This window comes from Erpetoichthys calabaricus, chromosome 11 (assembly GCF_900747795.2).
Source record: "Erpetoichthys calabaricus chromosome 11, fErpCal1.3, whole genome shotgun sequence".
Classification (NCBI taxonomy): domain Eukaryota; kingdom Metazoa; phylum Chordata; class Cladistia; order Polypteriformes; family Polypteridae; genus Erpetoichthys; species Erpetoichthys calabaricus.
This window is the reverse complement of record NC_041404.2, coordinates 156,623,753-156,635,993: the sequence shown is the minus strand read 5'-3', so window position 1 is coordinate 156,635,993 and position 12,241 is coordinate 156,623,753. Positions and strand designations below refer to the sequence as shown.

Below are 12,241 nucleotides of genomic sequence, written 5' to 3'. Positions count from 1 at the left end.
GGGTCATTCTCATGCTCCATATTTTTAAAACGTCTTACCGAATATTGAAGAGACTTTTGCATAAAGCATATCTCACAGCAAGTATTCAAGCTCAATTTCGAAATACTACTTAAACCCAAAAAAATGCAAGAGTCCTGGGAACAAGCTTTTGCACAGCTTTTGAACTGGTGGTATACAGTTAAACCATCATAGCTGCTGACACAAATGACTGCACATCAAGGTATGGAGTAATAATGGTGGTAAAAATGGTACCATGTTTCCCTGAAAATAAGCCCTGGTTACGATCCTGCGCAGCCACCTTTGGATAAGCGATAAAACCCTATTGTATGTACACAAATGAACAGGAAATAATACCGGTATTTTGACCCCCCCCCCCCAACAAGATGAGTGCAAAAAGAATGAGCTATTCTGTAGAGTACAAGAAGGGAATTGTGGAGGAGTCCCAGGGCAAAAATCTTACTGCTTTCTGCAAAGAGAAGAGGTTGGATATCCGAATGCACTACAAGCAGGCTACATGGACAAGAGGTGCTCATTTAAGGAAAGCTCTATTGCTAGACATGAGAGATTGGAGCCAATTGTTCTAAAGGAAATGGAGTTGAGGGGGTGGGAGGATTAGGGGTTTGGAGAGTTATTACTTTCCAGAAGATGACATGACTGTATTTGACTAAATGTAGATTTTTGTTCATGAATACTAGGGGGTTGTGCCCCTGGCTCGCTTCACTCGCCCACCACCCCGGGACGTGCTGCACACCAGCCACTTTACATCTCTGCCACTTGCATTGTGAAGGGGGGGCTAAACGCACGCTATGTGGTTGGATCAGCCGCTGTCTTACTGCTGTCGAGCTGCGTGTCGATCATTTAAAAGCTGTGCAGTAGCTGTCCTTTTGTCTAACTGCCTTGTGTTGTGGGTTGTTAAAGTGTCTCCGAGAAAATCACATATCGTCCTCTTCCAAGATAATTTTTTTTTTTTTTTTTTTTTTTTAAATATAATAGACAGAAATGTAGATTTTTGTTCAAGAATAAATGTTGATTGTTGTTCATGGAAAAACAAGATATCGCCTGAAAATAAGCTCTAGCGCATCTTTGAGGATAAATTAATACAAGACCCTGTCTTATTTTAGGGGAAACACAGTATAATGTAGTATATTTAACCAAACATTATGCAACTGTTCTTAAAGGAAGGCTACTTTCAGAGGAGGGAGCAGGTCTGACAATACTTAGAGCCCCTGAATTACCTACCCATAGTTTGTACAAGACACTTCTAGGGTCACAAATAGCCAGGGAAGGCAACTAATGTCTCATAAGCATTGACTGGAGAAGATATGGTGGGACGTTATTTCATTAGATGCTACAAATGACTGTATATTGTGTGAAAAAGGAAGTCTGATGTACTAGCATTGTGCCATTATGTTGTATTGTAGAATATTGTGAAGACTGAACCATTGTCTACATCTTATGCCTTTATGGTGCCTATAAAAAGTACTCACTAGCTTAGATGATTTGACATTTTATTGCTATACAACACTGAAACATAGTGGATTTAATTGGACTTTTTTGACAACTACCAACAGAAAAAGTCTAATCTCAAAGTGAAAATGGATCTCTGCAAAGTGGTCAAAATTATTTACAAATATAAAACAAAATAATTGATCACATACATATTCACCCCATTAATATGACACACATAAAATCATCAATGGTGCAGCCAAGTGGTTTCAAAAGTGACATAATTCAATGGAGATGACATGTTTGGAGTTTCATTTGATTGTACTAAAAATGCTCCAGTATCTGGAAATTCCACCTACACTATTAAGACAACTCTGTGAAAAAAGTAATTGAGAAGTAAAAGTCAGGGGATGGAGGCAAGAAAATATCCAAGTTTTTGACTATCCATCAGAGTTCAGTCAGATTAATCATTAAGAAATGGAATGAGAATGGAGGAGGAGGTAGAGAGCACACACTTATAGCGTATTGCCACACAAACCACATGACCAACCACCTGGCAAAACTGTAAATCTGCCATCCAGAGACACTGAAGACCCATGATAACCCTAAAGGACTTGAAAGCTAAAGTATTAGACACTGGACAGATGTGCAGACAGCTGCTGGCCTGTGCACTACACCATCACAGCTTTATGGAAGAGTGGCAAAAAGGAAAAAAAAAAAAACACGTGGCATCTTGGCTAGAGTTTGCCAGAAGACACATGGGACACACTGAAGTCCAGTGAAGGCTCTGTGGTCCTAGGAGACAAAAATTGAGCTGTATGGTCATCAGACTAAACATGATATTGCACTGTATATTATCAAATACACACCATCCCCAACATGAAGCATGGTAATGGCAGCATCATGCTGTGGAAAAGCCTTTCCTCAGTAGGCCCTGGAAAGCTTTTGAGGCTAGAAGGTGAAATGAATTCAGCAAAATACAAGGAAATCCTGGAGGAAAATCTGATGCAGTCTGCAAAAAAAAAAAAAAAAAAAAAAAAAAAGCACCCTTCGAGAAAATCTTTTTACATGCAAGACAACAAGCCTAAGCATACATCCAAAGCTACACAACAAAATTAATGTCCTTAAGTGGCCAAGTCAGAGACCAGATTTCAAATGAATTAAGTATTTGTAAGTGGATTTCAAAAAGGCTGCTCACTTACAATCCCCATGCATCCAGACAGCTTGAAATGTTTTGCAAAGGAGAAAAGGGGGTCGGGGGTGGAGGGAACTGTAGTGTCCTGATGTGCATTGCTGACATATAGAGACCCAAGTATACAGACTCAGAGCTGTCATGGCTGTCAAAGGAACATCTACTAAATGATGACTTGAAGTTGTGGGTAAATACTTGCATGATCAATTCGTGTTTATATTTGTAAATAATTTACATCTCTTCACAAAGGGTTGTTTTTACTTTGACATAAAAAAAAAAAAAAAATCTTTCAGTTGATCAGTATCAAAAAACAAAATTAAATCCACAGTGATTCAAGTATGTATAATAAAAAGGGGGAGAAAACATACTTTAGGTACTGAATGAATACAGTAATCCCTCGCTATATCGCGCTTCGACTTTTGCGGCTTCACTCCATTGCAGATTTTATATGTAAGCATATTTAAATATATATCGCGGATTTTTTGCTGGTTCGCGGATTTCTGCAGACAATGGGTCTTTTAATTTCTGGTACACACTTCCTCAGTTGGTTTGCCCAGTTGATTTCATACAAGGGACGCTATTGGCAGGTGGCTGAGAAGCTACCCAACCACAGCGCGTATTATGTATTAAATAAAACTCCTCAAATATATTGTGAGCACGGAGGCGGTTTGCACCCCTAGAGGTCACGGCCGCTCCTCAAAAAACGCTGAAAGATTACCTTCACACTGCTCCCTTCTTTGCTGGGCTTACTTGTGGCTGCTTTGCAAGCGATATGCTTCCTGCACGGTGCTTCGCATACTTAAAAGATCAAACAGCACGTATTGATTTTTGATTGTTTGCTTTCCTCTCTCTCTCTCTCTCTGACATTCTCTGCTCCTGACGGAAGCGGGTGTGAGCAGAGGGGCTATTCGCACACTGGCCTAGAGGATACGGACGCTCCTCAAAAAAAATGCTGAAAAATGCTTGCTCCCTTCCTTGCAGCTACAGTACTTTGTCCGGCGGTGCTTCGCATACTTAAAAGCCAAACAGCCCTATTGATTTTTGACTGTTTGCTTTTTTCTCTCTCTGATGCGCACTCCTTTGAAGAGGAAGATACGTTTGCATTCTTTTAATTGCGAGATGGAACTATCATCTCTGTCTTGTCATGGAGCACAGTTTAAACTTTTGAAAAAGAGACAAATGTTTGTTTGCAGTGCTTGAATAACGTTCCTGTCTCTCAACAACCTCCTGTGTTTCTGTGCAAATCTGTGACCCAAGCATGACAATATAAAAATAACCATATAAACGTATTGTTTCTACTTCGCGGATTTTCACCTTTCGCAGGGGGGTCTGGAACGCAACCCCCGCGATGGAGGAGGGATTACTGTACATTGTTTATCAATGATAAAAAAGAAGCAGGACATACTGCAATAAAACAGCACTCTTAACAAAACTGCAGATGTAGGCTGACCCCAGGAAGACACCAATATAGATTTATGAATGGACAGAATCCCACTTTATTATCTATGTGCCTCCAGTAACATTTAGATAAAGCGGGTAAGAGGTCTCTAGATAGGGGTGTCTTGATTGCCTGATGCATAAAACCACCTTTCCTCCTAATGTTAGTCCTCTAGACATTCAGGATCCTCCTCAAAAAAGGAGCAAGATCCATCCTTCATCCAGTGTCACCAGCATCGTCCCGTTTCTATCAGTCAACATATTATTATTATTATTTTTATTCTGCCTTAATCACACTCATTTAACATAACAGCAATAATTTAAATGGTAGAAGTCATTTGAGGTCAGTTTAGTTATTGGCTTGTGTAACACTTAACCAGCAGTCACTAATATCTAAATGACATGGCAATCTAATCATTCCCTAAACGGGTTATGCCAATTTTCATTTAATATGATTACTATGGCTGGTTGCAACTATTCCCTCTCCAATGATTAATGCTAAATAGGTAGTAATACAAGTACTTAATAAAGTACAGTAGATCTATGTTTATTCATGACAGGCCACAATTTAAAAAGCTCTTTAAAATTTTGAGCTCTGTACTTTACAATACCTACAGCTACATGACCAGGTAATTTATATGTAACAAATAACTCAAATTTCATTTGATTTATTCAACTATATGTACACACTTGGACATGCAGCAGAACGGTAATCGCCATCATATTACAAAAGCAACGGACATTGCAATTCAGACAAGTCTGCCTCCTAGTGCGACAATCTGCTGTGCAGACATGAAGTTCTGATCACAGAAACTTAACCATAGACCAAATGATTTTAGATGATTTACATAAAAATGATCTTATAATACTTCACACAATTCAAGGACTGGATGTGACGGTGATCCACTATTAAAAATACTTGGGGGTCCATATCAATGACAGGCAAGACTGGTCTCGTAACACAGAAGAGCTGCAGAAGAAAGGGCAGAGCACACTCTTTTTCCAAAGTCAAGCTCAGTTATGCAATGCAGTCTTGATCCACTGTAGGTAATGGCAAAGAAAGGAATGAAGACAGCACCGATAGCCATTAGGTCGAGTCAAGGAATTATTCAGCTGAGGTGGGCCAAGAAACGGTGGTGCTGGTCGCAGGGGGGTGGGGGCTCCTTTTACCAATGGCAATATGCAAGCATAATGCCACAATGCAACTGTAACTACTAAGTCAGAATCTTAGTGCGCATCTGTGTAGTTTGTCATAATATTTATTGAGTTTTTGTGTAAAGCCTTTAAAGCTCTATCTATCGATGTACAAACTACTGTTACATAACTAAAGAAAAAGCTGTCAGAAACGGAAAAAGTGTGTTAAGTTTAACGCTTTCTCTCAAGTTCTGTGGCTTTGGCCACATTCTAGAATAAACAGTGGCCGAGTCAAAGAAAGCAAAACCGATAACCAGTCAGATTGGTCAAATGGTTGTTAAAATTTACCTGGCAACAAGTTTGTGTGACCAAAAAGGAACCACACGCACACCATTGATACGGCTAGAAAATATGAAGTTAGAATATTAAAAAATGTGAAAAATAAACGTAGGAAAATATAACTGAACATCGTCAAAATGCTGTATGATATATGGCCACCGTCTGACTGGTCACTCGGGGAGATTTCACTTTCACACAAACCGCTGTCTACGAACTGAATAAAACGTCACAACGGTGGCTGGAGCCTCCCATGTATCCACAATAAAGCGACTTCAAGAAAACTTTATATCGATGGCAGTGACACACATCCACGCACTACGAGAAGCTGTCCTTTTTCATTTGAACTCTCTTAGGGGTTATTATAAGTCACTCCAACTTGGCAAAAACTAGACTTCGCACGATAGTATCGCTTCTTTTAAAGAATCGCTTACTTCTTGACGGCCGTTTTTGTTATGGATTTTACAAAGCATGCAGAATGAAGTAAACACAATCTAAAATAAAAGCAAAAATATACATATATTCCTACCTCCCGATACTTACAGCTTCTCGAAAACTAGAAACAAACACTTCTGAGTGCCAGTCTTTATACACACCGGAAACTGCTCTGTATCTGACAGACGCATAGCGTATGAACGTCTGACGTGCACTTGTGATGCAGTGCAATGTGGGATATGTAGTTTTCTTTTAAGTTACTGCTTTTTATTGGATGATTTCAGCTGTTGCCGCCGAGAACAAAAACGTGTTATTTTGTGATATTATTGTTAGTTCTTAAGCTTCTGGTAAAAACGTGTAGGAGATGTGAAGCTGTTAATTTTATTGTACAGTGTACACATGACAATAATTTTAAACTTAACGTTTTGACCTGATAAACAGCTCTGGTCGTCATCGGAGTGGCTGTGACTATGGTCACGTTCCCCTATTACATGAAAGAAGGTCATCGTGTGCCATTTTCTGTTTGGATCCGACTGGTGGTTCAGCCTATCTTTTCTGACATCATGATCACTTCTTTCTACTGTGCATCAGTTCATGATTTGTTATCTTCTTATTTTCATATAACTGGTTGTGAGCCATCATCATTTCAATCACTAAACTCTGCTAAGCTGATTATGGATTGTTGTCAGCATCTCTCTACTATCTGACAGAAAACCTCATATCCCTGTCACTAGCTTGCCACTAGCTGTGTGCTCCCACCATCTATTTCTGTATCTTCTGACTGGTTGCCACTTACTCTGTACCATCTGACAAATGTACTATTCAAGTTCTGTAGATCTCAGGAACTTGCAGACATGAAAATCTTCTCTACTCCTTTCAGTCCATAAGAAAGCCCTGGTCATTGTCTTGCTGGTTGTGGGCATTGGTCACTTTTTTCTCCATTGGTCTCCTAACTGCGAGGCAGCAGCGCTACCACTGCGCCACCGTGCCGCCCCTAGTATAGAATATCACAACAAATTTTTCATAGTGCAATGTTATCCCATCTGTTATTAATCCAGATACAGCTGTTAAACTGCTCAGAGTAATTTTAGATCCAAGGCTACATGAGATTTGTGAAAATTTTTGCCCCAAATGGTTTGAGTGAGGGACATTCCCAAAACATCAGACCTAGAGAGGCGGGTGGTTGATGACATCTCTCACAGATTGTATCTTGCCTTGAGTGCATTTTAGACAATTCTAAATGAAGTATGTGTTAATGATGAACAAATATAGGTGACTTATGACATGCTTGACACATTCTGAATTAGAATAATTAATCATTTATTAAAGATTTGAAGTAAATATAGTCATTTTAAAGTGGAAAAACTCTTACCTGCTGCCCTATACATAACAATCAGCCTTCAGTCAGTATTCCACCTATTGACAATATATTTGTGCCCTTTGAACTACTATGACCTTTGAACTTCCAGGAACACGCTTTTTTGATTTACGCCTATTGTCTATGAGGGAAGAGCGAAAGCTTTAGATTAGTCAAAAATTTCGTTCTCCGGTTTTTCGATGGATCTCAATGTTTTAGGGTCATCTGACACAGAAAACATCGATATCTCGAAGATGGGTGTGCGTTTGTCTGTGTATGTGGGTGTCTGTGTGTCACAGTTTCTTGAGGACAATCTAGAGCTGAAATAGCTGGATGGAAAAATGCCAAACTCGAAACATTAGCCTGTTATGAGATGATGATGTGCTGATTAGTTTTTGAGCCAAATCGTGCAAGAAAAAGAGGATCTCTAGAGGAACCCTCAAATACCATAATTCTGCAATTAATTATGAATTATTCTCGTCAGTTGCTATCATAATGACCTATTTTATGATCAGAAAGATCAGTATCAGGGAGGTAAATAATCATTGAAATGTTATAGGATAGTTTGGTTCCTAGGGTGCAATGCCTATTGATGCTCACATCTGAATTTTTCTATTACAGATTAGAACCTTCACCAGAAGCAAACTTCCTTCCTCTTTCACCCCTATCTTTCTGAAAGATGATACTGGTTAGATTGAAAATGCAAATAGCATCTCAGGAGTTGACAAAAAAATTTGCTGAATTTACCTTCTGATGACTTTAGGGAATGATGGGAAAAGAGAATTGCACTTTAAAAAAAAGGATTGGAATTGGCCAGTAGTTACTGAAGATGGAATTCATACCCTAAACATCTCCTCATTGGTTGTGACTGGTTGTAGGTCTTCTTATCTTGTTCTCCAAATTAAATCTGGTTGCAGGCCATCGCCTCTTACAATTTACAGTCTGACAGAAGCAACTACCTGTCTGTCTCTCCTAACTCTCAAAAACCTGAAGATCCTGAAAATCTCCTCTATCGCTATAGGCCTACTTGTACACGGGTATACTGGCTATTGAATAACTCGGTGTTGGTTATGGGTTATACTATCTGACACAATGTGAACCCTAGTCTTTTTCTCTCTACCTTTTGGCTACATCTGAGCTCCAGCATCTCTTTGTCTAGCTAATGCCTGGTTGCCAGTTATAATCAGAAACTGAGTATTTCTTGCAAATAATCTGGTATCCCATGCATGGTTGGCTCCCTCTTTGCACCTTGTGCTACCAGAATAGTCACCAAATCTCTGTGACTCTGACCTTGGATAAATCAGTTAGAAAATGTTAGATTAATCAGTTAGAAAATGTTAGATGACCAAAATTGGAAATGAAAATAGAAACCTTTATTTGTAACAAGCTGACTTAACCACAAGTATTTACACAGTCTAAGAGTTCCTGTTATAATGTAGCATTAAATTAGAAGAACGGGATCAAGTGTTAAATGAAAGCCTAAAAGCAATTAAATCACAATCAGCCTCTTGTGCAGGGTGGCATGTTCATTGTTAATGATAAAAAAACATTTTGCTAACAGAAAAATGCAACAATATGAAATGAGCAGATTACAAGACATGTATAAGTACTTTGAAATATTGAAATTAAAGACTTAATCATGCATAGTGCTGACTTTTAAATGGCAGATTAAATGTAATAATCCACACCTTTGCGTACCAATGCAGAGTAAGGATTGTAATTAAATCAAAGTTTAGTACAAAAAAACAGATTGATCTGTTGATTGAGAACCTGAATGTTAAGAATGTTTACAGCCAGCCAACAGACCCTGTCCAGATTTGAACATAATAATATAATCATTAAAAAGACTTGGAGACGTGAGGTAAAATGTTTAATAAGCATACATCCACCTATCCATTTACAAAGTCTGCTTATTCATTCATCTAAAACCAGAACGATTTCCCCTTTCTCTAGAGTGTCTCCAATACCCTAAAGTCGTGCATATAACTGTAAATCAGCTTGTGTATTGCTTTACTTAAAATGAATTTGCTGTTCTATCCAGTGTTGCTTTTCTTCATTACATCAGTTTAGGACAGGCTTTGATTCAGTGAGACCCTGCAACACAAAGAGTGGGTTCACAAAAATGGATGGAAAAGTGCAGGAAAGTTAGATTTCTTTACAAAACATACAATAATTCCTACCAGTATGTCATATTCTTCCAAGAACCCAAATCTCCAAAGCATTCACTCCTCTGGTTTTACTCCCTGAAAGCATTTCACCATAGGACTGTCCGTTGATCTCTGTTTTCCTTTCTGCTCTTTCTGGATGTACAGGTATATTACTAATTTTACTAATAAAAAACCAACGCCTATATGAGTTTTATTTCTTTTGCAGATTTTCTCACAAAGAATGCAGCTCAAAGTGCTTTACAAGATGTCAGAAAACAAGTTGCAGAGAAATAGAAAACAAGTTAGGAATAGATGAGAATAAGAATAAATAAATTAGATACCAAAAATAATAGATAAAAATTAATCAATATGCACTTAGATAAAAGAGATATACCAGTAATAGAAAAAGTACTGTCCTTGTACTGTAGATTTCCTTTTAAGTCTCTAGTGATAACTAACACTTCACCTGACTATCATTCATACTAATATCTCTGTTCTCCCCCAAACCATTCTCAGTATGAACGTAAACTATGCCACATGTCTCTGGATCTCTGACTTTCTAAGTTACAGACATCAGATAGTGAAAATGGGAAAATATCTGTCAGGTTCCCTGACCCTCAGCACAGGGTTCTCTCAGGTCTGTGTTCTGTCTCCTCTCTTTTTCTGTCCCTATACCTATGTCTGCATCTGTTAAACTGCTAAAGTTTGCTGATGACACTACCCTGATTGGTCCGATCACAGGTGGGGATGAAGTGCCATTTTGAAGAGAGGTGGATCAGCTAGTCAGTTGGTGCATCCTCAACAATCTTAACTTGAACTCTCTTAAAACAGCAGAAATGATTGTGGATTTTAGGAGACATGCATCACCTCCTACTACCCTAGTTATAAATGGTGTCAATATGAACAGAGTGGAATCATTTACATTTCATAGCCCAGCGATTAGTCACAGTCATATCAGGGATGAAAACATAATTGCTCTTTTCAAAAAAGCTCCGCAGTGGATGTTTTTTCTCTATCAACTCAAAAGGTTTAACTTGTCACAACCAGTGCTGGTGTACTTTATTGAGATTTCATGGAATGTGTTATTCCAACACGATAAAAGATTGTAGGCCTGAAATAGTCCTGTATACGTACATTATGGGTCAGGAAATATATTGAAAATATAATCAAGAACTACACTCTACTTGGCAACCATCTTTTTCAGTTACTACCACTGAGGAAATGTTACCAGTCACTAAACACAAGAGCTACTACACTGAGAAACCATTTATTTCCTATTACAATCACCAAAGCTGAATTCAGCCTCTGAATTGTCTCTTTTTTCCTGATTTCTAAACCCTTCCATCCAATCCAAATACTGTAATTTTTTTATCTTTTTTTATAGGACTTACCTAATAGGGTGGTGCAGTGGTAGCACTCCTGCCTCCCAGTAAGGAGACCCAGATTCGTGTCTCGTGTGAAGCTCGCATGTTCTCCCTGTGTTTCCATAGATTTCCTTTGGGTGCTCCGGTTTCCTTCTACTGTGCAAAGACATGCAGGTTAGGTGAATTGGTGATTTTGAATTGGCCCTAGTGTGTGTGTGTTTGTGTGTGTGTGTGTGCGTTTGCCCTGCGTTGGACTGGTGCCATATCCAGGATTTGTTGTTGCCTTGGTCCCTATGCTAACTGCAATAGGCTCCAGTCCACCCTGTGATCCTGGTCTGGATTAAGTGGGTTAGAGAAGGACATGACCTAACATATTACTGGGCAGCAGTGCAATTCTACTTTACTTGATTGTTTTATATATGTGTTTTTATACAAAATATTTTTCACTACTCCTTGATATGATGTTGTGATGTCATGTCAAGAATTGTACTGTATATTGTGTGGCTTAATTGTATTTATCTTGTTATGTGCATGAATGGAACACCAAGACAAACTTGTGGCAACTATGTTGCTAGGAAATAAAGTTCAAAACACTTAAATGGCCTGTAATAATTGTTACTTTCCCCTTCTTTCTCACCTGTGCTTATTGTTAGTTGCTATCATTGGCCCTTACGACTTTTTATTTTATGAGAAACCTTTTGATCATTTTATTTACTCATAATTCGTATTAAAACTCCTATAAACAATAACAAAAATGCTATACAGTAATAACTATTTTTATAATAATAATAATAACATATATTTGTGCATGCAAGCACAATTTTCTTAAGTTTGGATAGGGTTATTTTCTGCATCCACGCGACGTCCATCATTAAGGATATAATGACTTCAAAAAGCGATAAGATTTCGCCAGAGTCAGAAGAATCAAAACTCTGCTTGGTAGCTACAGTAAATTTTCTCTGCTCCCCGCAAAACCTTGAAAAACTCATTTTCTTATGACCAGCAGATGGCGATCTTGATCTAAGTTTTTTCAATCACTCGGTAGCAGCAGATTCGGTTGCTCAGACCAGTTACCTGTAACAAACCTTTGTAAAAGCTTCCGGCTCCTTTAAATAATATGCTAACAGACAGATGAGCTCACCATCATTTTCTGATTCAATCCTTCTTCCAATTGACCAAAGGTGATACTCCAACCCTGTACTAATCCTTAAATCTATTTTTGATTTATGCAAATCGGGAATAAACGAACACTGGAAGAGCGTGCGAACTTGGCAGAACGGCCCGAAATTCCCCAGGGGTCTAGCAGTGAACCCGACTCGAACCCACTCTTATAAATAATGATCGCAGTTACAAAATTATTCAGTTTGAAACAAAAACGAGCGTTTAATGTTAC

The 12,241-nt window shown here is 38.5% G+C and overlaps 1 protein-coding gene across 2 annotated transcripts in view; it reads right to left on the bottom strand.

Moving 5' to 3' along the window:
• Positions 1-6,153, bottom strand: part of rnf216 (ring finger protein 216) — a 58,361-nt gene extending 52,208 nt beyond the window's left edge. Inside the window, exon 1 of one of the 2 annotated variants that reach the window (XM_051934124.1) lies at positions 6,089-6,153. The gene's annotated coding sequence lies outside the window, so the exon portion shown is untranslated. Of the gene's footprint in view, positions 1-6,074 lie in introns of both variants that reach the window. The other variant, XM_028814401.2, reaches the window with a different exon arrangement.
• Positions 6,154-12,241: the final 6,088 nt, after the last annotated feature.